Consider the following 26,138-nt stretch of genomic DNA (forward strand, 5'->3'; position numbering starts at 1 on the left):
ACCTGATGGAGGTCAGTATAGATGGACTAATAGAATGATGCTATGCCCAAAAGATTTTACTTCACTAGGTGCAGTAAAAAAATTGGTATTCTATACACAGGTGTTATATCTTGCAACACAGATAGGCTACTCCACTGACTAACACACTCTGCAATAGGCCAAAAAGGATTAGCTTTGCTAGATTCAGCCAAATGCTGTGAAAAAAACTTGCACAGCACTGGCACAGACCTGCCTGGCAAAAACTGATAGGAACTCATGTAACCTAGTCCTGAAAAGGACTCCAATTACAATTAGTCTTTACTCCCACAACCTATCTATTTAAGAGCACAGACCTCCCTGATAAAAGTCGTAGGAAATGCTGTAACCTAGTCCTTAAAAGGACTGCAATCACAACTATTCCCTACTCCCAAGCTATCTGTATATTTGTGCGAAAATTGGCTTGAAATTAACAAGGTATAGCACACACAGCAACAGCGGTGCCGTCTAACACGCAGCTGCAGCAGTGAGAAAATGGTGGCGACGGGGAAAATGGCTTGGTCTTATAGGGCAAGGACATGTGACATACACTGCCAATCACACATGCCCTTGCTTGTGTGAAAAAAAGCACTTCGCTCCGTGTGTGCGCTGCTGATAGGCTGACAGATTGCACCTCCCCACTGCAAATGCGGGAAAGAGAAAAAAAAATGGAGATCTTCATTGTTCCTGCAGAGATCCATCCCCTGCCCCTCCCCCCGCCCCGCTGTACACTCAAACTGCGTATTAACATTAATTTTCATCATTACTGAGAAAAAATCCAGTTATGATTTTGGTGCACGAACAGTTATCGAACATAACCTCGAACAGCCGAATTTTTCTCAAATTGTTCGTGTTCGCCGACCGGCTCGAACACCGCCCAAAACAGCTCGAATTTGAGATTGGCGAACAGTTCGAGTAGAACAACGCTCATCTCTAATCTTATCACATTGTCCGCTAAAAGAACTAGACATCTTAGTTTGGCTGGAAGATGGTCTTTCCTCTGCAGAAGTTACTGTAGCTTTAACACCTACCCCACGGACACAACCTTTTTTTCCCTTCCCAACACGACTATTCCCCTTTCCACCAGCAGCAGGCCTTTTTCCACTCATTTTGGTGGTTAACTAATTCACAACTGTCGAGTTGTTTGCACAAAAAACAATGGATGGGAACCGAGCAGAGCTGAGTGGCCAAATTGTGGTGTTAACCCAAAAGTATTGGCTGGGTTAGATGAAGATAAAAATTATTTTGAATTTGCAACCTGGTGGAGGTTAGTATAGATGGACTAATAGAACAAGTCCCACACACTGCTACAAGCCTAAATATTTTTTCAGAGCTAGATGCAGAAAAAAATTATATTGAATTTGCAATCTGGTGGAGGTTAGTATAGATGGACTAATAGAACAAGTCCCACACACTGCTACAAGGTGAAATATTTTTTCAGAGCTAGATGCAGATAAAAATTATATTGAATTTGCAACCTGGTGGAGGTTAGTATAGATGGACTAATAGAAAAAGTCCCACACACTGCTACAAGCCGAAATATTTTTTCAGAGCTAGATGCAGAAAAAAATTATATTGAATTTGCAACCTGGTGGAGGTTAGTATAGATGGACTAATAGAACAAGTCCCACACACTGCTGCAAGCCGAAATATTTTTTCAGAGCTAGATGAAGAAAAAAATTATATTGAATTTGCAACCTGGTGGAGGTTAGTATAGATGGACTAATAGAAAAAGTCCCACACACTGCTACAAGCCGAAATATTTTTTCAGAGCTAGATGCAGAAAACAATTATATTAAATTTGCAACCTGGTGAAGGTTAGTATAGATGGACTAATAGAACAAGTCCCACACACTGCAACAAGCCGAAATATTTTTTCAGAGCTAGATGCAGAAAAAAATTATATTGAATTTGCAACCTGGTGGAGGTTAGTATAGATGGACTAATAGAACAAGTCCCACACACTGCTACAAGCCGAAATATTTTTTCAGAGCTAGATGCAGAAAAAAATTATATTGAATTTGCAACCTGGTGGAGGTTAGTATAGATGGACTAATAGAACAAGTCCCACACACTGCTGCAAGACAAAATATTTTTTCAGAGCTAGATGCAGAAAAAAATGATATTGAATTTGCAACCTGGTGGAGGTTAGTATAGATGGACTAATAGAACAAGTCCCACACACTGCTACAAGCCGAAATATTTTTTCAGAGCTTGATGCAGAAAAAAATTATATTGAATTTGCAACCTGGTGGAGGTTAGTATATATGGACTAATAGAACAAGTCCCACACACTGCTACAAGCCAAAATATTTTTTCAGAGCTAGATGCAGATAAAAATTATATTGAATTTGCAACCTGGTGGAGGTTAGTATAGATGGACTAATAGAATGATGCTATGCCCAAAAGGTTTTACTTCACTAGGTGCAGTAAAAAAATTGGTATTCTATACACAGGTGGTGTAGCTTGCAACACAGATAGGCTATTCCACTGACTAGCACACACTGCAAGAGGCCAAAAAGGATTTGCTTTGCTAGATTTAGCCAAATGCTGTGAAAAAAACTTGCACAGCACTGGCACAGACCTGCCTGGCAAAAAGTGATAGGAACTGATGTAACCTAGCCCTCAAAAGGACTGCAATTACAATTAGTCTTTACTCCCAAACTATCTATTTAAGAGCTCAGACCTGCCTGATAAAAGTCGTAGGAAATGATGTAACCTAGTTCTTAAAAGGACTGCAATCACAACTATTCCCTATTCCGAAGCTATCTGTAGATTTGTGCGAAAATTGGCTTGAAATTAACAAAGTATAGCGCACACAGCAACAGCGGTGCCGTCTAACACGCAGCTGCAGCAGTGAGAAAATGGTGGCGACGGGGAAAATGGCTGGGTCTTATAGGGCAAGGACATGTGACATACACTGCCAATGACACATGCCCTTGCTTGTGTGAAAAAAAGCAGTTCGCTCCGTGTGTGCGCTGCTGATAGGCTGACAGATTGCACCTCCCCACTGTAAATGCGGGAAAGAGAAAAAAAAATGGAGATCTTCATTATTTCTGCAGAGATCCATCCCCTGCCCCCCCCCCGCCCCGCTGTACACTCAAACTGCGTATTAACATTAATTTTCAGCATTACTGAGAAAAAATCCAGTTATGATTTTGGTGCACGAACAGTTATCGAACATAGCCTCGAACAGCTGAATTTTTTTCAAATCGTTCGTGTTCGCCGAATGGCTCGAACACCGCCCAAAACAGCTCGAATTTGAGATTGGCGAACAGTTCGATTCGAACACCGCTCATCTCTACTTATAGGGGGTTGTGCTTTTCTGGCACCGCAGAGGCTCGGCAAATGTGACATGCCACCCTCAAACCATTCCATAAAAATGTTCACTGAAATTTGGTGCTCCTTGCCTTCTGAACTTTGCACTGTGTCTCAAAAGTAGTTTTTGACCACATTAGGGGTACTGGAATAGTCAAGAGAAATTGCATTACAAATTGTACCATTGATTTTCTCCTATTATCCTTTTTAACCGGTTCCCGACCGCCCACTGTAGATAAACGTCCGCGCTGCCTGGGCTCTGTGCAGCGCCGACGTTTAAAAACGGTGGGTGGTCCGGCAGCGCTCAGGACCCCCAGGGTCCTGCAAGCGCTGCGATTCCGTTACAGAGCGTTAACCCTTTGCTATGTTCTATATGCCGCGATCTATAGTAATCACGGCATATAGAATATAGTGAGAGGAGAGGGGGTCGTATACTTACCTCTCCGACGACCCCTGATACCTTCCTGGACCTGGCGTTGCTATGGCAGCTGGAGGTCACATGACCGCCTCCAGATCTGCCATATATGGTGTCCTGCTAGGCTCAGCCTGCAGCTGAAGCCTGGCAGGACACACTGACTGTGAAACAGTCAGCAAAGATCTCATGTAATGTAATGCATGTCTATTACATTACATGAGATCAGTGATCAGAAAAATAAAAATTAATGTCCCATACAGGGACTAAGTAAAAATGTAAAAAAAAAAGTAAAAAAAAATGTTTTTAAACTGTTAAAAAAAACCCACAAAATAAATAAAAATAAATAAAATATTAAACCAATAAATCCGTATATTTATGCAAACCAAAAAAAGTACACATATTTGGTATCGCCGCGTCCGAAACAACCCGATCTATAAAACTGTCACACTAATTAACTCCTTCTGTGCATACCGTAATAAAAATAAATAAAAAACGGAGCAAAAAAATATGCTTTTTCATCATATCGCCAAACACAAAGGGGAAAAAAATGCTATCAAAAAGCAAAATGGAAATAAAAATGGTACCGCTGAAAACGTCATCTTGTTCTGCAAAAAAAAAAGCCGCCATACCGCTCCATCAGTAGAAAAAGAAAAAAGTTATAGCGCTCAGAATAAAGCAATTCAAAAAAAATATTTTTTCTATAAAATTGTTTTATTGTGTAAAAGCGCCAAAACATAAAAAAAATATACAGTAAGTGTAGTATCGCTGTAAACGTACTGACCCAAAGAATAACGCTGCCTGATCACTTTTACCACACGCAGAACAGCATAAAAAAAACCTCAAAAAACAATTCCTGAATTGTTGGTTTTTGTTAATTTTACCTCCCAAAAAATGGAATAGAAAGCGATCAAAAAACGTCACGTACCCAAAAATGGTACCAGTAAAAATGTCAACTTGTCCTGCAAAAAACAAGCCATCACATGACTCTGTCGGCCGAAATATGGAAAAATTATAGCTTTCAAAATATGGCGATGCAAAAACTAGATTTTGAAAAAAAAAAAGCGTCTCTTAGTGTGTGACAACTGTCAGTCATAAAAACCCAATATAAATCTGGTATCTCTGTAATCATACCGACCCGAAGAATAAAGTAATCTAATCAGTTATATCACACGAGGAACGGTGTAAAAAAGAAATAAAACCAATTCTTCACCTGCTACTAATTTGTTTATTATGTCTCCCAAAGATCGCAGTAAGGCTCTGCCCACATTTATCCTGCGCTCTGCGCTAAGCGCTTACACCAGAGTTTCCGTGTAAATCTCTGAAATACGTGATTCAGACGGAACCCATGACGGAAGATTCCCTGTAATGAGGCAGATATAGGCCACTGTAGATGCCGTCTGGCCTGTGATCCCACGATGTCAGTTTTTTTAGGCGTGCATAAAAGTGCGGTTGGCCACAGTTTTGTGCACTTCGGAAAAAAAGGACACCGCTAAACAGAGGCCAGACGGAGTCCAGAGTAACTCTGCTACCTCATTATAGTGAATGGATCCCGCAGGGGTTTCATCTGAATTACATCACTTGGAAATTTAGATAGAAACCCCGATGTAAGTGCTCAGCCTAGAGCGCCGGATAAATGTTACGTAAAATGTTCCCAATAAAAGCTTCAACTCAGTCCTCAAAAAAAGCTAGTCCCCACTCAGGTCCGTCATCTGTTAAAAATATAAGGGACTTCCAAGTTACTGGTAGCAGAAAGGCTCTGGAAAAGCGAAATGGCCCTTGCCCCCCAAAAGAAATTCAGAAAATTTTGTGCTCCCAAATCCAAATACCTATTCTACAATAATTTGTTCTCCAATTGTCAAATAGCACTCCGTCCCCCCCAGATCTCGCCATATGGCTGAGGGGTACGATACAGCCACATATGGGGTATTGCCACTTTTAGAAGAAATTGCGTGACACATTTCGGCACCATTTTTACCCATTGCCCTGTGTGAAAATGTAAAATCTGAGGGTAAAACATTTTTTTGTGGTAAAAATATAATTATGCTTTTTTCACTGCCCAATGGTACAAATTCAAAATGTAAAAAATACTTACTACTTCCCTAGATGAATTCCTTGAGAGGTGTAGTTTACAAAATGGGGTCACTTGTGGGGGTTTCTGCTGTTTCGGCATGTCAGCGACTCTTCAAATGTGACATGGTGTCGGCAACCTATCCCAGCCAACATAGCGCTCCTTTCTCTTCTGAACCCTGCCGTACACCAAAGCAGTGGTTTTCCCCCACATATGGGGTATCGGCGTACTCAGGAGAAATTGCACAACAAATTTCATGGTGCAATTTCTCCTGTTACCCTTATGATAATGCAAAATTAGGGAATGAAAAACATTTTTTTGCGGGAAAAATGTGAAAATTTTACTTTTACGGCTCAATATTATAAACTTCTGTGAAGCAGCTGGGGGTGCAAGGTGCTCACCACACATCTAGATAAGTTCCCTAAGGGGTCTAGTTTCCAAAATGGTGGCACTTGTGGGGGGTTTCCACTGTTTAGGCACATTAGGGGCTCCCCAAATGCGACATGGCGTCTGCTAATTATTCAAACAAATTTTACATTCAAAAAGTCAAATGGCGCTCCTTCCCTTTCAAACCCTGCCGTGCGCCCAAACAGTGGTTTGCATCCACATATGGGGTATCGGCGTGTTCAGGAGAAATTGCACAGCAAATTTCATGGTGCAATGTATCCTATTACCCTTATGATAATGCAAAATTAAGGGATGAAAAACGTTTTTGTGGGAAAAATGTGAAAATTTTATTTTTACAGCTCAATATTATAAACTTCTGTGAAGCACCTTGGGGTTCAAGGTGCTCACCACACATCTAGATAAGTTCCCTAAGGGGTCTAGTTTCCAAAATGGTGTCACTTGTGGGGGGTTTCCACTGTTTAGGCACATCAGGGGCTCCCCAAATGCAACATGGCGTCTGCTAATTATTCAAACTAATTTTACATTCAAAAAGTCAAATGGCGCTCCTTCCCTTTCAAACCCTGCCGTGCGCCCAAACAGTGGTTTGCCTCCACATATGGGGTATTGGCGTGTTCAGGAGAAATTGCACAACAAATTTCATTGTGCAATTTATCCTATTACCCTTATGATAATGCAAAATTAAGGGATGAAAAACGTTTTTGTGGGAAAAATGTGAAAATTGTATTTTTACAGCTCATTATTATAAACTTCTGTGAAGCACCTTGGGGTTCAAGGTGCTCACCACACATCTAGATAAGTTCCCTAAGGGGTCTAGTTTCCAAAATGGTGGCACTTGTGGGGGGTTTCCTCTGTTTAGGCACATCAGGGGCTCCCCAAATGCACCATGGCGTCTGCTAATTATTCAAACAAATTTTACATTCAAAAAGTCAAATGGCGCTCCTTCCCTTTCAAACCCTGCCGTGCGCCCAAACAGTGGTTTGCCTCCACATATGGGGTATCAGCGTGTTCAGAAGAAATTGCACAACAAATTTCATGGTACAATTTATCCTATTACCCTTATGATAATGCAAAATTAAGGGATGAAAAACGTTTTTGTGGGAAAAATGTGAAAATTTTATTTTTACAGCTCAATATTATAAACTTCTGTGAAGCACCTTGGGGTTCACGGTGCTCACCACACATCTAGATAAGTTCCCTAAGGGATCTAGTTTCCAAAATGGTGTCACTTGTGGGGGGTTTCCACTGTTTAGGAACATCAGGAGCTCTCCAAACGCAACATGGCGTCTGCTAATTATTTAAACAAATTTTACATTCAAAAAGTCTAATGGCGCTCCTTCCCTTCCGAACCCTGCAGTGCACCCAAACAGTGGTTTTCCCTCACATATGGGGTATTAACGCGCTCAAGAGAAATTGCACAAAAAATTTTGCGGTCCATTTTTTCCTGTTACCCCTGCGAAAATAAAAAAAATTGGGTCTAAAGTAACATTTTTGTGAAAAAAGTTAAATGTTAATTTTTTTCTTCCACATTCCAAAAATTCTAGTGAAGCACCTGAAGGGTTAATAAAGTTCTTAAATGTGGTTTTGAGCACCCTGAGGGGTGCCGTTTTTAGACTGGTGTCACTTTTGGGTATTTTCTGTCATAAAGACCCCTCAAAGTGATTTCAAATATGATGTGGTCCCTAAAAAAATGTTTTTGTAAATTTTGTTGGAAAAATGAGAAATCGCTGGTCAACTTTTAACCCTTATAGCTCCCTAACAAAAAAAAATTTTGGTCCAAAATTGTGCGGATGTAAAGTAGACATGTGGGAAATGTTATTTATTAACTATTTTGTGTGACATATCTCTCTGATTTAAGGGCATGAAAATTCAAAGTTTGAAAATTGCAAAATTGCCAAATTTCCGATTTTTTCACAAATAAACGCAAGTGATATCGAAGAAATTTTACCACTATCATGAAGTACAATATGTCACGAAAAAACAGTCTCAGAATCAGGGGGATCCGTTGAAGCGTTCCAGAGTAATTACTTCATAAAGTGACAGTGGTCTGAATTGAAAAAATTGGCCCGGTCACGAAGGCAAAAACTCGCTCTGGTGCGAAGTGGTTAAAGATTGAAAACTTGGGACCAAATCATCATTTTTGTGGAAAAAAATGGTAATTTTCCATTGACTCAGCCCAATGTTATACAATTCTGTGAATAGCCACAGGGTTAAAAATGCTCACTATTCCACTATATGAATTCCTCAAGAGATGTAGTTTACAAAATGGGGTCACTTGGGGGGGTTCTGTTGTTTTGGCATGTCAGGGGCTCTTCAAATATGACATGGCATCCACAATCTATTCTAGGCAATTTTGCGCTCCAAAAGTGAAATGGCGCTCCTTACCTTCAGAGCCCTGCTGTGCACTCAAACAGTAGTTTTCCACCATGAGGTATCGGTGTATTTAGGAGAAATTACACAAAATTCTAAATTTAATTTTTGCCTGTTAGCCTAGTAAAAAGGCAAAATTTAGGGCTAAATTAATATTTTTGTGGGAAAAATTAAAATTTTCATTTTAACCTTGCACATTGCTTTAATTCCTGTGAAGCACCTAAAGGGTTAATAAACTTCTTGAATGTAGTTTTGAGCACTTTGAGGGGTGCAATTTTTAAAATAGTGTCACTTTTGGGTATTTTCTCTCATATAGGCCCATCGAAGTCACTTCAAATGTGATATTGTCCCTAAAAAAAAATTTTTTGTAAATTTTGTTGGAAAAATGGAAAATTGCTGATAATAGTGTTGAGCGAGCACTAAAATGCTCGGGTGAATGAAGCGCAGGCCGAGCTCACTGTGATACTCGGGTGCTCGACCCGAGCAACGAGCCCAATGTTAGTCTATGGGAGACTCAAGCATTTTTGCGGCGGCACCCCCGGCAGTCTGTAGAAGGCCTAAAAAGTGCCCAAAACGATAGTGACAGTGCTCAAATGACATGGGGACAGCATGGTGATCGCCCCAGAAAGCATTTCTGACCCCCAGGTCACTGCTGTCAACAACGTGGTCAGAGGTATTAAGCCACTTTTACGGGCTCACAATAAAACGTTCAAAAACGAAACTGTTTTCCTGTGAAATATGTTAAGGAACATCCTTTCCAGGGTAAAGACTCGTGTATAAGGTTAAAAAAAAAAAAAGTCTAGCAATTTGAGAAGCAGCAGCACACAGGACTGTAATGCAGTGTTTGTTGGTATAAACACTGCGTCTCCTATACAGCCTGCCTGCCTGCCTGATATCTGGGATGGATATTAGTCCTCAGAAGGACTGTTTGTTTGATTTTGCATGCTTTAGAGACCCTACACTACCTATTTTGCAGTATAAATCTCTCCCTAGCTCAGCAGCACTCTCCCTACACTGTCTGATCCGGAGCGACTGTGTCCAAGATGGCGGCGCCTGGTTTTAAATACTCGAGGTGATGCGGCCAGCCAATCACTGTAATGCCCACAACCAACATGGCTGCGGCATTACAATGACTGGCTGGCAATCCCTACATTTTCATTGGCTCTGTAAAGAGCGCCAAACATGCAGGGCGGAGACCCGAGCTCCGCCCGAGGCCGAAAATGCTCAGTGCTCGCCGAACATCCCGAGTAGTGAGATGCTTGGGCGAGTACTGAGCAGTGTCGAGCATGCTCGCTCAACACTACTGATAAACTTTTAACCCTTCTAACTTCGCAATAAAAAAATATGTTTAAAAAATGATTTAGATCTAAAGTAGACATGTGGCAAATGTTATTTATTAACTATTTTGTGTGATATAACCAGGGCTGGCTTCAGGTTTTCGTGTGCCCCGTGTGAAAGAGTCTCAGTGGGCCCCTTTAACACATACCACAATTCATGATGCACAGATATATAGGTATAGTACAAGGCCAAAGATTTTACTTACTTTTTACATTACATTAGTGATATCTATTGTAAATTTTACAATAGCTCAGAAAATGGTGAATCCTCGCAGCGCACAGTGCCTGCACTGGGGGTATTCAGAAGTCTTCAGTCACACAGAGTGACTGCAGACTTTTCATTTTAGACAGGGCAGTATAGTTCTCCGTACAGTATTATGGGCACTACATAGTTCTCCATACAGTATTATGGGCACCACATAGTCCTCCATATAGTATAATGAGCCCCATATATTGCTTCATACAGAATAATGGACCCCATATAATGTTCCATATAGAATAATGGACCCCATATATTGCTCCATACACAATAATGGACCCCATATATTGCTCCACACAGAATAATGGGCACCATATAATGCTGCATACCGAATGGGCCCCATATAATGCTCAATATTGAATAGGCCCCATATATTGCTCCATACAGTATGGAGCCCATATAATTCTCCATACAGAATGGGATCCATGTAATTCTCCATACAGAATGGGCCCCATATAATGTTGCATACGGAATGGGCCCCATATATTGCTCCATACAGAATGGGTCCCATATAATGCTTCATACAGAATGGGCCCCATATATTGCTCCATACAGAGTAGGCCCCATATAATGCTCCATACAGAATGGGCCCCATATAATGCTCCATACACTATGGGCCCCATATATTGCTCCATACAGTATGGGCCTCATATGTAGCTCCATACAGTATGGGCCCCATAAAATTCTCCATATTGAATGGGCCCCATATATTGCTCCATACAGAATGGGCCCCGTATAACGCTCCAATCATTAAAAAAAAATCAAATTCTCACCTCTCCTCGCTGGCTGCTGCTCAAGACTCCTCACCATCCTCTGGCTCTCTGCACTGTGACTTCTCAACACAGAGCTGGCTGTAGTGACGTTATCATGCTCTGAGACGTCATAGAGTAAGAAGATGCAGAAGAGAGGAATAAGAAGAACTAAGTTTTGCAAACAGTTTAAACCAAGGGGGGAACCCATAGCACGCCGGTGTCCCCGATGGCGAGTGGGCCGCGCCCGGGTGCGCCAGGTGGTGACGCCGGCCCTAGATATACAGTAGTGTTCAAAATAATAGCAGTGTGTTCAAAAACATGAATTAAGCACAAAATCTTTATACTTGTTTTTATTTCCATGCATTGGAAACATTGTATACGGTTTTCTAATTCAAAACATGAAGAGAAATGTATATAATTTTTAACTACTTTACAGAAAATAACAAAAAAATTAACATTGAGCTGTTCTAAAAAATATCATTTGTCTGCATTTGTCTTTACAAACTCCCAATATGTACTCTTTTTTTTGAGGATTAAGCACTCCTGTGAATCACTAACCTAATATTTAGTTGTCTACCCACATTTTTTTAGAACTGGTTCACATCTATGTTGCATAGAGTCAACCAACTTCTGGAACCTGTCAACTGTTATTTCAGCCTCGGATGCTTTGACTATATCCCACAATTTTTTAGCATTTGTTGGCTTTTCCTCAGAAATTGCATTTTTGATGTCACCCTACAAGTGTTCTATCGGATTAAGGTCCGGGGATTGGGCTCACCACTCCATAACCTGAATTTTGTTGGACTGGAACCAAGATTTTGCTCGTTTACTGGTGTGTTTAGGGTCATTGTCTTGTTGAAACACCCATTTCAAGGGCATATTCTCTTCAGCGTAAGGCAACATGACCACTTCAACTATTTTAATATATGCAAACTGGTTCATGATCCCTGGTATGCTGTAAATAGGTCCGGCACCATAGCAAGAGAAACATGCCCATATCATGATGCTTGCACCACCATGCTTCACTGTCTTCAGAGTGTACTGTGGCTTGAATGCAGAGTTTGGGGGTGGTCTGATGAACTGTCTGCGGCCCTTGGACCCAAAAAGAACAATTTTACTTTTAGAAGTCCACAATATGTTTCTCCATTTCTCTTTAAGCCAGTTGATGTGTTCTTTGGCAAATTGTATCCGCTTCAGTACATGAATTTTAACAGTGGAACTTTGCGGGGACTTCTTGCTAAGAGATTAGCTTCACACAGGTGTCTTCTAACTGTCACAGTACTCAGGTAACTTGAGACTGTCTTTGATCATCCTGGAGTTGATCATTGGCTGAGCCTTTGCCATTCTTGCTATTCTACTATCCATCTGAATGGTAGTCTTCCGTTTTCTTCCACGTCTCTCTGGTTTTGCTTTCCATTTTAAAGCATTGGAGATCATCTTAGCTGAACAGCCTATCATTGTCTGCATTTCTTTATAAGTTTTACCCTCTCCAACCATCTTTTTAATCAAAGTACGCTGTTCTTCTGAACAATGTCTCAAGCGACCCATATTTCTCAGTCTTTCAAGGAGAAATGCATGTACAACATGTGCTGGCTTCACCCGTAAATAAGAGCCACCTGATTCACACCTATTTCTTCACAGAATGATTGACCTCACTAATTGAACTCGACACTGCTATTATTTTGAACACACCACCTTTCAATTAATTATTCAAATACACAGACTCAAAAACATGCAGATCATAAACGCTGAGTCTGTTGGTTTTCTTAGAATCTACTGCACCAACTGGTAAATTGTTTGACATATGGTAGTATAATTTATAACAAAAACCGTGATTAATCTGGTTAGTCATATTGGACTGCTATTATTTTGAACACTACTGTAGCTATCTGGTTTAAGGGCATAAAATAAAAATTTTGAAAATTGCTAAATTTTCGCCCAAAATCTTATATTTTCACAAATAAACACAAAAAAATATCAAGCTATATTTACCACGAACATAAAATACATGTCACGAAAAAACAATCACTTTCCATGAAGCATTCCATAGTTATCCACATTCTGGCCCCTATCCTGTAATAATGTTCCCCATTTTGTAATAATGTTCCCCGTTCTGGCCCTTATCCTGTAATAATGTTCACCGTCCGGGCCCCTTCCCTGTATAATGTCCCCCATCCTGTAATAATGTCCCCCATCCTGAGTAGTGTCCTCTTCCTCCTTAATTGACTACCAGGCAAAGGGGGACGAGCAGCGCACGGTATCTGAAATTTATAATGATCTTAGCTCAGTACAGCTGAATTTCAGGGTGCGGTTGCCAGTACAGTTGTTGCGGCTGTAGTAAGCAATCATATGGAATAAGCCAGGAAAATATATTTACAATTTTAATATTCATGATTCTAAGACACTCTGGATAAATGAGCTATGAAAGAGTTAATTTTGACAGGATGAATACAGAAGAAAAAGCTCAACTTTTGGCAACTTCATCGTCATATGATTGTCTGCTTTTTGCATCAAAGTAACAGAAACCAGATTATCCCTGAGGAGAGGATACAGAACATAATGTTTTATTCTTTCCAATGGTGTCTAGCGGAAGAGTTTATACTTTATAATGTAGTGTTCTCTACATAATTATTTACACCGAGTATCTGCTGTAGGAAAATAACATTGTGCTTTGATACAAATTCTACTTTAAACAAGTAAAGAATAATCTGATGCTAGGTTCAATCTATTATTTTTTATGTTTTCCTTATTTATCATTTTCTGCAGCACTTTGCATACATTATCAGCACTGTCCCCATTGGGGCTCACAATTGAAATTCCCTATCAGTATGTCTTTGGACTATGGGAGAAACCAAACTACCCGGAGGAAAGCCACGCAAACACAGAGAGAACATACAAACTCCTTGCAAATGATGTCCTTGGTGGGATTTGAACCCAAGAAAGCAAAGCAACAGTGCTAACCACTGAGCCACCGTGCTGCCAAAAGCTCTTCCAAAGCTCTGTTCACACCACCTACATTGTTATTTCCATTGTTCTGATTTACCATAGGACCAGTACAATAAAAATAATGGCAGTACTGGAACCATCTTATGATGGGCACCAATAATGCCTCACAGTCTCCACTGATATAGTACGGACCATCAGGTCTCTGTTATAGTGTCTGTCTTTTCACAATATAAAATAGCTCCCAATTAAGCCTCCAGATGTGGCCACAATCTAATATATGGAACATGACATCATCACATTGACTATGATATCATCAGCAGCTTTTAATTGTCTTAAGACTCAAAATAATGAAATTGAAGACATTTGATGCTGGTTTAGGTCTTCTTGAACACACTAGATATCACGTTAGCTGAGGACTGTACTTCTCCGTTACAGGTCTAGGCTGTCCTATGGACCTGTCATATATATATATCAAATTTGTTTTAGTTTGCTGTAACGGTCTCCAAATGCTAAACTAATGATAGTGGATTATCCCTCTTCCAAGACTCCAAGGAATTAGCATTTATCTGAAGAAGAATCTCACAGAAAGTGTTATAATTGCCTAAAGCGCCACCACAGGGCCATTGAGGCATTATATAGTGTGTGCCCATTGAGATCAGTAGGCAGTCTGTGTGATGCTCAGACCAGCCAGGTCCTCCAGAGACAGGGATATTCTTAGCAGTTGCTGACCACTTATTTGTAGACGTTCTGAATACTAAACCCTATTTTTAAAATGCAGAGGGTTTTTTTCATAAAAAAAGTATGTTGTTATGGACTTTTAGTTGATTTTTTTTATTTTGTGTCATTTTGTACATGTGTTTTTCCTAGTGTCTTTGAGGGAAGCCTATTGGAAAAGTGGCAGAGAACACTCAAAACCTACTGCATGCTGAGTTTTAAAAGAAATACTGCTGAATCAAAATCACCACTAACCAAAAGACAAGGAAGGGGGGGGGGATTTACTAAGACCAGTCTGTCATGTTCAAGTGCACGCCTAAAGTGGCTTTGGACATCGTTTCTACTAAAATGCTTTTTTTATGATTTAAATTCATGCACAAAATCTTTTGCGAAGAACACATCACATAATACAATTGGTTCTTCTTCTAGCTGTGTGTACACCATCATTTTTGCCAGTTTCTGGATTTTGGCTGTAGATAAGCTGGTTATGGTTACTCTACTCTGTTCAGAACCTTCCATCTCCTCACTTTGAGTCAAATACTTGGAGGGAAGTTATCATGAGGGGACTTTTTGAAGTCACTTTTGTGTGTGTCTGCATTGCCATTATTTTTGACAGTTATTAATATTTCACATGATGATGAATAATAAATTTGATTCATCTTTAGATAAAAAGCCTCTATCTAGATCTGATTTTACAAATTGCACTCTGCCTCCTACTAGAGTGAGTTTACAACTTTTTAAAAAGACTCATAATTTGTCTTAGACCTTATTTGCATATATATCTGTCAATATTATTACTTATGAGAAAATCACCCAAACCTTTTTAAAATGCTAATACAGTGTCTTCCATTACTACCTCTTTCGGTAGGGCATGCCATAGTCTGACTGCTTTGACTGTAAAGAACCCTTGCCTATTTACATGTCTAATAGTGATGAGCGAGCGTGCTAGCAACTGCTCGGTACTCGCCCGAGCATCTCACTGTTTGAGATGCTCTGCAAGTACTTCCGGGAAAATCGGGCAGTAGATCGGGTCCCCGTCCCGCATATTTGGCGCAATTTAAACAGCGAATAAACATGTGAGGATTGCCTGCCACTCACTGTAATGCTGTAGCCATGTTGGTTGTGGCATTACAGTGATTGGCTGGCCGCATAGCATCATCGGGTCTATATAAGACCTGGTGACCCTGTGCTCGTCACAGAATAGAAAATCTCCGCTGAAAGCACCATCTGATGGAGGATGCCTGTTCAGAGTCCCAAGGAACCCACTTGGAGTATACAAACAGTAGAGAAGCAAAAGAACAGCATCCAGTCCAGGGTGTTGAATCAAATCCTTGTATTTATTCCGCCATCAGATCTATACAACGTTTCGACCACATATTGGTCTTTATCAAGTATACTCATATACAAACCTGGTTGGATTATATAGTGTGTCCTGGGCACATGCACCAATCCACACTTACAACCCACCCACATACAAACAAACTTAATCCATATATAATTTTCATCAATAATATACATAGAATTGCTAACATTAATACAAACACATAGGCATGATATAACAAAGTGTAATAATCCTCATATACAATGGGTACGGAAAGTATTCAGACTCCTTTAAATTTTTCACTCTTTATTTCATTGCAGTCATTTGGTAAATTCTGAAATGTTCATTTTTTTCTCATTAAAGTACACTCTGCACCCCATCTTGACTGAAAAAAAACAGAAATGTAGAAATTTTTGCAAATCTATTAAAAAAGAAAAACTGAAATATCACATGGTCATAAGTATTCAGACCCTTTGCTCAGGCACTCATATTTAAATCACATGCTGTCCATTTCCTTGTGATCCTCCTTGAGATGATTCTACTCCTTCATTGGAGTCCAGCTGTGTTTAATTAAACTGATAGGACTTGATTTGGAAAGGCACACACCAGTCTATATAAGACCTCACAGCTCACAGTGCATGTCAGACCAAATGTCTTTGCTCAGACACTCATATTTAAGTCACATGCTGTCCATTTCCTTGTGATCCTCCTTGAGATGGTTCTACTCCTTCATTGGAGTCCAGCTGTGTTTAATTAAACTGATAGGACTTGATTTGGAAAGGCACACACCGGTCTATATAAGACTTCACCGCTCACAGTGCATGTCAGACCAAATGAAAATCATGAGCTCAAAGGAACTGCCCAAGGAGCTCGGAGACAGAATTGTGGCAAGGCACAGATCTAGCCAAGGTTACAAAATAATTGCTCAAGCTTCCTAAGAGCACAGTGGCCTCCATAATCCTTAAATGGAAGAAGTTTGGGACCACCAGAAGTCTTCCTAGACCTGGCCGTCAGCCAAACTGAGCAATGGAGGGAGAAGAGCCTTGGTGAGAGAGGTAAAGAAGAACCCCAAGATCACTGTGGTTGAGCTCCAGAGATGCAGTAGGGAGATGGGAGAAAGTTCCACAAAGTCAACTATCACTGCAGCCCTCCACCAGTTGGGCCTTTATGGCAGAGTGGCCTGACGGAAACCTCTCCTCAGTGCAAAACATATGAAAGCCCGCATAGAGTTTGCTCAAAAACACATGAAGGACTCACAGATTATAAGAAATAAGATTGTCTGGTCTGATGAGACAAAGATAGAACTTTTTGGTGATAATTCTAAGCGGTATGTGTGGAAAAAACCAGGCACTGCTCATCACCTGCCCAATACAATCCCAACAGTGAAACATGGTGGTGGCAGCATCATGCTATGGGGGTGTTTTTCAGCTGCAGGGACAGGACAACTTGTTGCAATTGAAGGAAACATTAATGTGGACAAGTACAGAGATGTCCTGGATGAAAACCTCTTCCAGAGTGCTCTGGACCTCAGACTTGGCCTAAGGTTCACCTTCCAACTAGACAATGACCCTAAGCACACAGCTAAAATAACAAAAGAGTGGCTTCAGAACAACTCTGTGACCATTCTTGACTGGCCCAGCCAGAGCCCTGACCTAAACCCAATTGAGCATCTCTGGAGAGACCTGAAAATGGCTGTCCACCAACGTTTACCATCCAACCTGATGGAACTGGAGAGGATCTGCAAGGAAGGATGGCAGAGGATCCCCAAATCCAGGTGTGAAACACTCGTTGCATCATTCCCAAGAAGACTCATGGCTGTACTAGCTCAAAAGGGTGCTTCTACTCAATACTGAGCAAAGGGTCTGAATACTTATTACCATGTGATATTTCAGTTTTTCTTTTTTTAATAAATTTGCAAAAAAATCTACATTTCTTTTTTTTTCAGTCAAAATGGGGTGCAGAGTGTACTTTAATGAGAAAAAAATGATCTTTTTAGAATTTACCAAATGGCTGCAATGAAACAGAGTGAAAAATTTAAAGGGGTCTGAATACTTTCCGTACCCACTGTATTTTAGATAAGTTACAGTTGTATACTACTACATAAACCTCATCTACCTATCAAAAAAAGAGCTACCCTGTAACCAAGGAGTTCACCCACCAATCACCATAGCCAAGCTAATAAATATACATAAGATGAATACCACCAATAAAAGCCTGCGTTCCTGACAATACACCATATAAGGTGACCTCGGTATCAATATTCAAAAAAGTACATTCCACATAATAGAAAGTGCCTCTCTCCATGTGAACCCACCATTGGAATCACTACTTCCGGTCCAACTCGGTGGTCGAAACTTTGTATAGATCTGATGGTGGAATAAATACAAGAATTTGATTCAACTCCCTGGACTGGATGCTGTTCTTTTGCTTTCTACCTATGTCATCACAGTCTACCCCTGAAACAGGCAGAGTAGGGAGAGGTGCTACTGAGTGAGGGAGAGAATTAGCGGTTTATTAGCTAGGTAGAAGTATTCCACAGCAAGATATATATCCATCTGAACTAACAGTCCTTCTAAGGACTAATCCAGCTGCATATATTACTGGTGATAGCAGGAGTTAGGCAGGCAGAGTTTGTGGACAGTGTATACAGCACAGTAGGGTCCATTGCACGTTCTGTCTGCTGCTGTTAAAGATATCCATAGCCCTAGATATCAGGGATAATTTTTTTTTTTTGCTCTTAATCCTGATTATTTGCTTAAAAAGCAATACAGTACACCATTTTACTGCTCCATTGTTAGCAGAATACAGCCAGATCTTTTTGATTTTATTCGCATTTCTGTATTGTGAAAGCAGAGCAACTTGTCCATCATCAGACATGATCCCATATTACTGCCGTAATAGTTGTGACATTTTTTTGGAGCGTGCCAAATATTACGCTCCAGTTAAAGTCTGCCAGTTGTGTGTTGTTCAACCTATTCACACTTGGTCGCTGACCAATACCATATCTTTAACGGCACTGCCTAAAACCGTGGTCATCGCACGTGATCCCATATTATTGCGGTAATAATAGTCACAATATTTTGAAGCGTGCCAAATATTACACTCCAGTTAAAGTCTGCCAGTTGTGTGTTGTTCAACCTATTCACACTTAGTCGCTGACCAATATCATATCTCTAACGCCACTGCCTAAAACCGTGGTCATCAGACGTGATCCCATATTACTGCCGTAATAATTGTGACATATGTAGATATTACACTACATTTAAAGTCTGCCAGTTGTGTGTTGTTCAAACCTATTTACACTTGATCGCTGACCACTTTTACAGACTAACAATAAGACATACAAAAAGGAAGCTAAAATGGATTTTCCTGGAAGAAATGTTAAGAAACATTCTTTGCAGGGTCATGACTTGTATATAAGGCCAAATAAATAACAAAAAAAAAAAGTTATGAACTGTGGAAGATATTTATGCGATCAGAATGAACACTCATCTCAAGCTGATGATACCACCTAGCAGCACCTGTCCCTATTTTAAATGCATGTAACAGCGTTATCAATAGGGAATAGAATAGATTTGTATTTTTTTCTGCAGCACGCAGTATAAGGCAATAATACCTGGCTGGATCGGCGTAATACGCTATCCATACTGCAATAGCTCACCCATAAACGAATTTTAGATAAGAGGTAATATTCTAGAATATAGAATCTATTTGAATTGTCCTTTCCATTATTAAAGAGTGGGTCTCCTATACTGTTATTGCGTTTGAAGCAATTTCAAGGGCTGCCAAAAATTAGGACACACTCCAATACACATTTGAAGAAACGTAAAAAAAAAAAAAAAAACTATAAAAACACAGCAGGATCTTTAGTTTAAAATCAGACTCGTCAATGTAACCTCAATATAATCACATTTTACAGCTCCTGCACCTACTTTGGCCTCCATCTCCTAAGTGATAACATCAGTTGCAAGGTGGAAGAACTGCAGCACTGCCTCAGCCAAGTGGCAACAGGCTGTGCTGAAGATAATATGCTTAGGTGACAAACCGCACACTGCTGTAGAGTTGTTGAAAGCTGCAACAGAGCAGGCAGATCTGTGACACTCACCGCTGAACATACAGCCAGGCATGGTCATGTGTGACAATGGCCAGAACCTGGTGGTGGAGAAATGACAGCCAGAGTAGATGCGGTTTCCCTTTATGCCAGTCCTTTCACCTACCTAAAGAATATGGCTGTGGTGAAATACAACTCTCACTGAGAAGCTCCCCTGGCTAAGAAAAGTCTGTGTGAAGGTTCCTTCCCATACACTCGATAGCTGCTTTTTTACTGTGGACCGGCTCCAGCAATCTATAAGACTTTGGGTATGTGCACACGATGCAGAAATGAAGCAGAAAATTTACGCAACTGCAAAAACGCCGCGGAAACGCATTAAATACGCATCGTGTGAACTCAGCCTTAAGGTGCAATCTCGCACCTTGGCAAAGCCCAATTCTATTCTCCCTCTGATATCTAACAAACAGGTCATGCTGGAGAACCTTACACCTACTGCCACTCAGTGTCTTCAGCTCTTTGTGAGAAACTAATGTTTGGGCAGCCAGTCTACCAAATAAAACTCCTGAGATGGAAATTGTGGATGGTTTCACTGGTACTTCACTGGTATTGGGTGCTAATACCAAACCATGGCGTGCCATTCACTGGATATTCCTGGCTGGTTGGAAACAAGCTCATTTCCACAGAAAAGTACCAGCAAGCTAAGGAGATGGTGGCCTATATCTTCATGAAGGAGTTTTCTCATTGTCTAGGAGACTGACCACCACTGCTGTCTACCTTGTGCCCATTTCAGAAAGTCAGCTACGCCACCCTGGCAGTGATTCAGCAGCGATTACACTGGTGTTCTATGTGACCACACGTTGGAAATCAACATTACAGATGCTGGGAAACTTTTGTGAGCAGCAGAGGGCAGTTGTTGAGTACCAGCTTCAACACGACCATTGGAATTCTGGTCAGCCTCCACGCATAAGAGCTGATGAGTGGGCATGGATGCCTGACATCTGTGCCATCCTCCAAAACTTTGAGGACTCCACCAAGATGTCAAGATGGTGAGTGACAATGGCGCCATAATTAGTGTCACCATTCTGCTTCTCTGTCTACTGAAACACATCGCTGTTCACAATTAAAGAGGAGGCATTGCAGGCGGATCAAGAAATTATACAGTGTGATGCTACACAGCGCAGCCTCACCTCATCTCAAAGCGGATTGGGTGATAATGAGGAGGAAGAGGATGAGGAGGAGAACATGGACAGACGTCCTCTTGGTGAGGATAGGGAAGTCTTGGCTGTATTGGAAGTCTTGATACCCCTCTTTCAGTCTGTGGGAAAGCTGTATGAGTTTCGGTTAATGATGACCTTCAGTGGCCTAAACCGTAGCTTTCATTGCTTATGCAAGAAGCTGAATTAGAGGACTTCCTGGGAGAAATGTAGAGAAACCTCGGCACACCAATAGTAGAATTGATATTTTTATTTTTTGCAGTCCACAGCAATAAAACATTTTGGTCTATAAAACCTTCATCAGTGTACCACTTGCTGGGAAATAGGGCAAGGAGTAAGAGGGCGCAGTGTCCCAGTGCTGGGATTCCTTGGGCGCTGTTGTGAATAGGTGAGGAGGCTGTTGTGAATAGGTGAGGAGGCTGACGTGACCAGGGTAGCCAACTACCAGCCATGGACACCGTGGTCATGCCAGCCTCCTCACCTATTCACAACAGCGCCCAAGGAATCCCAGCACTGGGACACTACACCCTCTTACTCCTTGCCCTATTTCCCAGCAAGTGGTACACTGATGAAGGTCTTATAGACCGAAACGTTTTACTGCTGTCGACTGCAAAAAATAAAAATATCAATTCTACTATTGGTGTGCCGAGGTTTCTCTACATATCTTCACGGTTTTGGACCCTACTCATGCTCCCGGGTCTAGTAGTGCTGCATCTTCTATTATTCCTGGGAGAAATGACAGCTGGAATAGATACCGTTTCCCTCTATGCCAGTCCTTTCACCAAGCTAAAGAATATGGCTGTGGTGAAATACAACTCTCACCGAGAAGCTGCCCTGGCTAAGAAAAGTCTGTGTGAAGGCTCCCGGACACTCTATGGCTGCTTTTTTACTGTGGACTGGCTCCAGCAATCTATAAGACTTAAGATGCAATCTGGAACCGTGGAGAAGCCCAATTCTGTTCTCCCTCTTGATATCTAACAAAAAGGTCATGCTGGAGAAACTTGCACCTACTGCCACTCAGTTTATTTAGCTCCTTTGTGAAAACCTAATGTTTGGGCAGCCAATCTACCAAATAAAATTCCTGAGATGGAAATTGTGGATGGCTTTGCTTCTGGTACTGGGTGCTAATACCAAACCATGGTGTTGGCATGCCATTCACTGGATATTCCTGGCTGGTTGGAGACAAGCTCATTCCCACAGAAAAGTACCAGAGTCACGGAACAACAAGGTGATATCCCTTGAACGGCACAACACATGGATTCAATGGGAGATAGAGGAGGAAGGAGGGCCCTAGAGGTAGGGAACAAGGGAAGGGACACCTCCTGACACCAGCCTGTATCTGTCCCTAATAGAGATGAGCGTTGTTCTACTCGAACTGTTCGCCAATCTCAAATTCGAGCTATTTTGGGCGGTGTTCGAGCCGTTCGGCGAACACGAACGATTTGAGAAAAATTCGGCTGTTCGAGGTTATGTTCGATAACTGTTCGTGCACCAAAATCATAACTGGATTTTTTCTCAGTAATGATGAAAATTAATGTTAATACGCAGTTTGAGTGTACAGCGGGGTGGGGGGAGGGGCAGGGGATGGATCTCTGCAGGAATAATGAAGATCTCCATTTTTTTTTCTCTTTCCCGCATTTGCAGTGGGGAGGTGCAGTCTGTCAGCCTATCAGCAGCGCACACACGGAGCGAACTGCTGTTTTTCACACAAGCAAGGGCATGTGTCATTGGCAGTGTATGTCACATGTCCTTGCCCTATAAGACCAAGCCATTTTCCCCGTCGCCACCATTTTCTCACTGCTGCAGCTGCGTGTTAGACGGCACCGCTGTTGCTGTGTGCGCTATACCTTGTTAATTTCAAGCCAATTTTCGCACAAATCTACAGATAGCTTGGGAGTAGGGAATAGTTGGAATTGCAGTCCTTTTAAGGACTAGGTTACAGCATTTCCTACGACTTTTATCAGTTCCTATCAGTTTTTGCCAGGCAGGTCTGTGCCAGTGCTGTGCAAGTTTTTTTCACAGCATTTGGCTGAATCTAGCAAAGCTAATCCTTTTTGGCCTATTGCAGAGTGTGTTAGTCAGTGGAGTAGCCTATCTGTGTTGCAAGATATACCACCTGTGTATAGAATACCAATTTTTTTACTGCACCTAGTGAAGTAAAATCTTTTGGGCATAGCATCATTCTATTAGTCTATCTATACTGACCTCCATCAGGTTGCAAATTAAAACTAATTTTTATCTGCATCTACAGTACCTCTGAAAAAATATTTGGGCTTCTAGCTGTGTGTGGGACTTGTTGTATTAGTCCATCTATACTGACCTCCATCAGGTTGCAAACTGAATATATTTTTTTCTGCATCTACCTCTGAAAAAATATTGGGCTTCTAGCTGTGTGTGGGTCTTGTTCTATTAATCCATCTATACTGACCTCCATCAGGTTGCAAACTGAATATAATTTTTTTCTGCATCTAGCTCTGAAAAAATATTTGGCCTTCTAGCAGTGTGTCGGACTTTCTCTATTAGTCCATCTATACTGACCTCCATCAGGTTGCAAATTAAAACTAATTTTTATCTGCATCTACAGTACCTCTGAAAAAATATTTCGGCTTCTAGCTGTGTGTGGGACTTGTTGTATTAGTCCATCTATACTGACCTCCATCAGGTTGCAAACTGAATATATTTTTTTCTGCATCTACCTCTGAAAAAATATTTGGGCTTCTAGCTGTGTGTGGGACTTGTTGTATTAGTCCATCTATACTGACCTCCATCAGGTTGCAAACTGAATATATTTTTTTCTGCATCTAACCCAGCCAATAGTTTTGGCCTAATACCACAGTTTGGCCACTCAGCTCTGCTCGGTTACCATCCATTGTTTTTTTGTGCAAACAACTCCAGAGTTGTGAATTAGTTAACCACCAAAATGAGTGGAAAAAGGCCTGCTGCTGGTGGAAAGGGGAATAGGCGTGTTGGGAAGGGGAAAAAAGGTTGTGTCCGTGGGGTAGGTGTTAAAGCAACAGTAACATCTGCAGAAGAAAGACCATCTTCCAGCCAAACTAAAATGTCTACTTCTTTTAGCGGACAATGTGATAAGATCCCTTTCTTACGGCCACGCCAATCGCTACAAATTCCAGATGAGGCACAAAAACAGCAGGTGCTTCAACGGATATCAAGTGCTCCTTTAAGTGGGCTCTCCTCCACATCAACTTCAACATCACAAATACTCCAGTCCTCAAAGGTGTCACCCAAATCGCACTTGCTTCCTCACAGCTCCCAAATCTCCAGCTGCCCGTCTGAGTATGAGGTAGAACAGACGGTTGAGTCTGCAGAGCTGTTTACTCATACTATAGCCTGGGAATCAGAGGTCGACTCCAGCGCTTCTGTGAATCCAGACGAGGAAATGATCTGCACTGATGCCCAGAATCTTTATGAGTCGGATCCAGGACCAGACGCAGAAGGTTCTGACCATAATGTAGACCCTCATTCCCAAACTGTAACTCCTGTTGGTGGAGACAATGAGGAAGAGGATGATAAGACTCAAATACCTGATTGGAGCGACAACTTTAGTTTTTTGTCAGGGCAGGAACAGGTTGGCTCTGAGGACGACGGGTGTGATAACACACAGGGTGATGATGATGAGGTTGGAGATCCCACTTACTGTCAACCCACAGTCAGCCAAGAGATGAGGTCAGCAGAGGAGGTGGAGGAAGATGCTAGTGACGACGAGGTCAGGTTGCACCTTCCTGGACAGAGACGTAGTACTGGAAGCACGTCAACAACTGCATCCTCAAACACAACTCTGCCTCTCACCACAAGTCGTGGTGGCTCTTCAGGTCGCATGGGTGCTAAGCCTTGCATAGCCTGGGCATTTTTTCAGATCGATAAAGATGACCCAACTCGTGTTATCTGTAACATTTGTCAGCAAAAGCTAAGTAGAGGCCAAAAAATACATAGTTTGAGTACTTCATGCATGAACCGGCACATGGACATGAAGCATAAGTTGTAGTGGGAAGCTCAGTGTGCTACAATGCGGCCTAGCCGGCCGGGTCAACCACCGTCTGCCATATCTTGTGCATCCGCGGTCTCTTCATCCTCTGTGACTGGGGGGACAGCAGTAACACCTGTTTTGGGGCGCAGACCTGCCACCTCTTTACCCGCAACAGCCAGCGTGATTGGCAGGTCATCATTTTCTTTGGAGGTGGTAACACCAGCTGGTGTTGAGCGCTGTCCGACATCGATAGCACCACCTTTGGATCAAGGCAACCTAAAATGTCCACCTGCATCTTCCTCACAGACCGGCAGTTTGCCGGGGACACCCTTATCAACCCCGTCTAAGCACAATAGCCAGCCCTCGGTCCCTCAGATGTGGACAAGTAAAAGACCATTTCCTCCTAGCCATGAGAAAGCTAAGAGGTTGAATTTCACCATCTGCAAGCTCTTGGCTACAGAAATGCTGCCTTTCCGCCTGGTGGACACAGAGGATTTTCGAGACCTTATGTCCGTCGCAGTGCCCCAGTACCAGATGCCCAGTCGGCACTACTTCTCAAAGAAAGGTGTGCCTGCGCTCCACCAGCATGTCGCACACAACATCACCGCTTCTTTGAGAAACTCTGTGTGTGACAGGGTGCATTTCACCACAGACACTTGGACGAGTAGGCATGGACAGGGGCGTTACATGTCGCTGACTGGGCACTGGGTAACTATGGTGACAGCAGGACAAGGGGCTGCTGTCCAAGTCTTGCCGTCCCCACGAGTTGTGCGTCAATCCTCTTTATGTCAAAGTTCCTCCACTGCTTCTGCCTCCTCAACCTCCTCTCGGTCTTCCACCTGCACCCAAAGCCTGTCTGGTCATGCCACAAGCTTTCTAACTGCGCAGAAGGGATCCTGCACACCTCCTTACTATGCTGGCAGTAGGGCTCAACGTCATCAGGCGGTTTTTACATTGAAATGTCTGGG

This window comes from Phyllobates terribilis, unplaced genomic scaffold, assembly GCF_046119375.1.
Source record: "Phyllobates terribilis strain yellow unplaced genomic scaffold, ASM4611937v1 Scaffold_5__5_contigs__length_657084704, whole genome shotgun sequence".
Taxonomy (NCBI): domain Eukaryota; kingdom Metazoa; phylum Chordata; class Amphibia; order Anura; family Dendrobatidae; genus Phyllobates; species Phyllobates terribilis.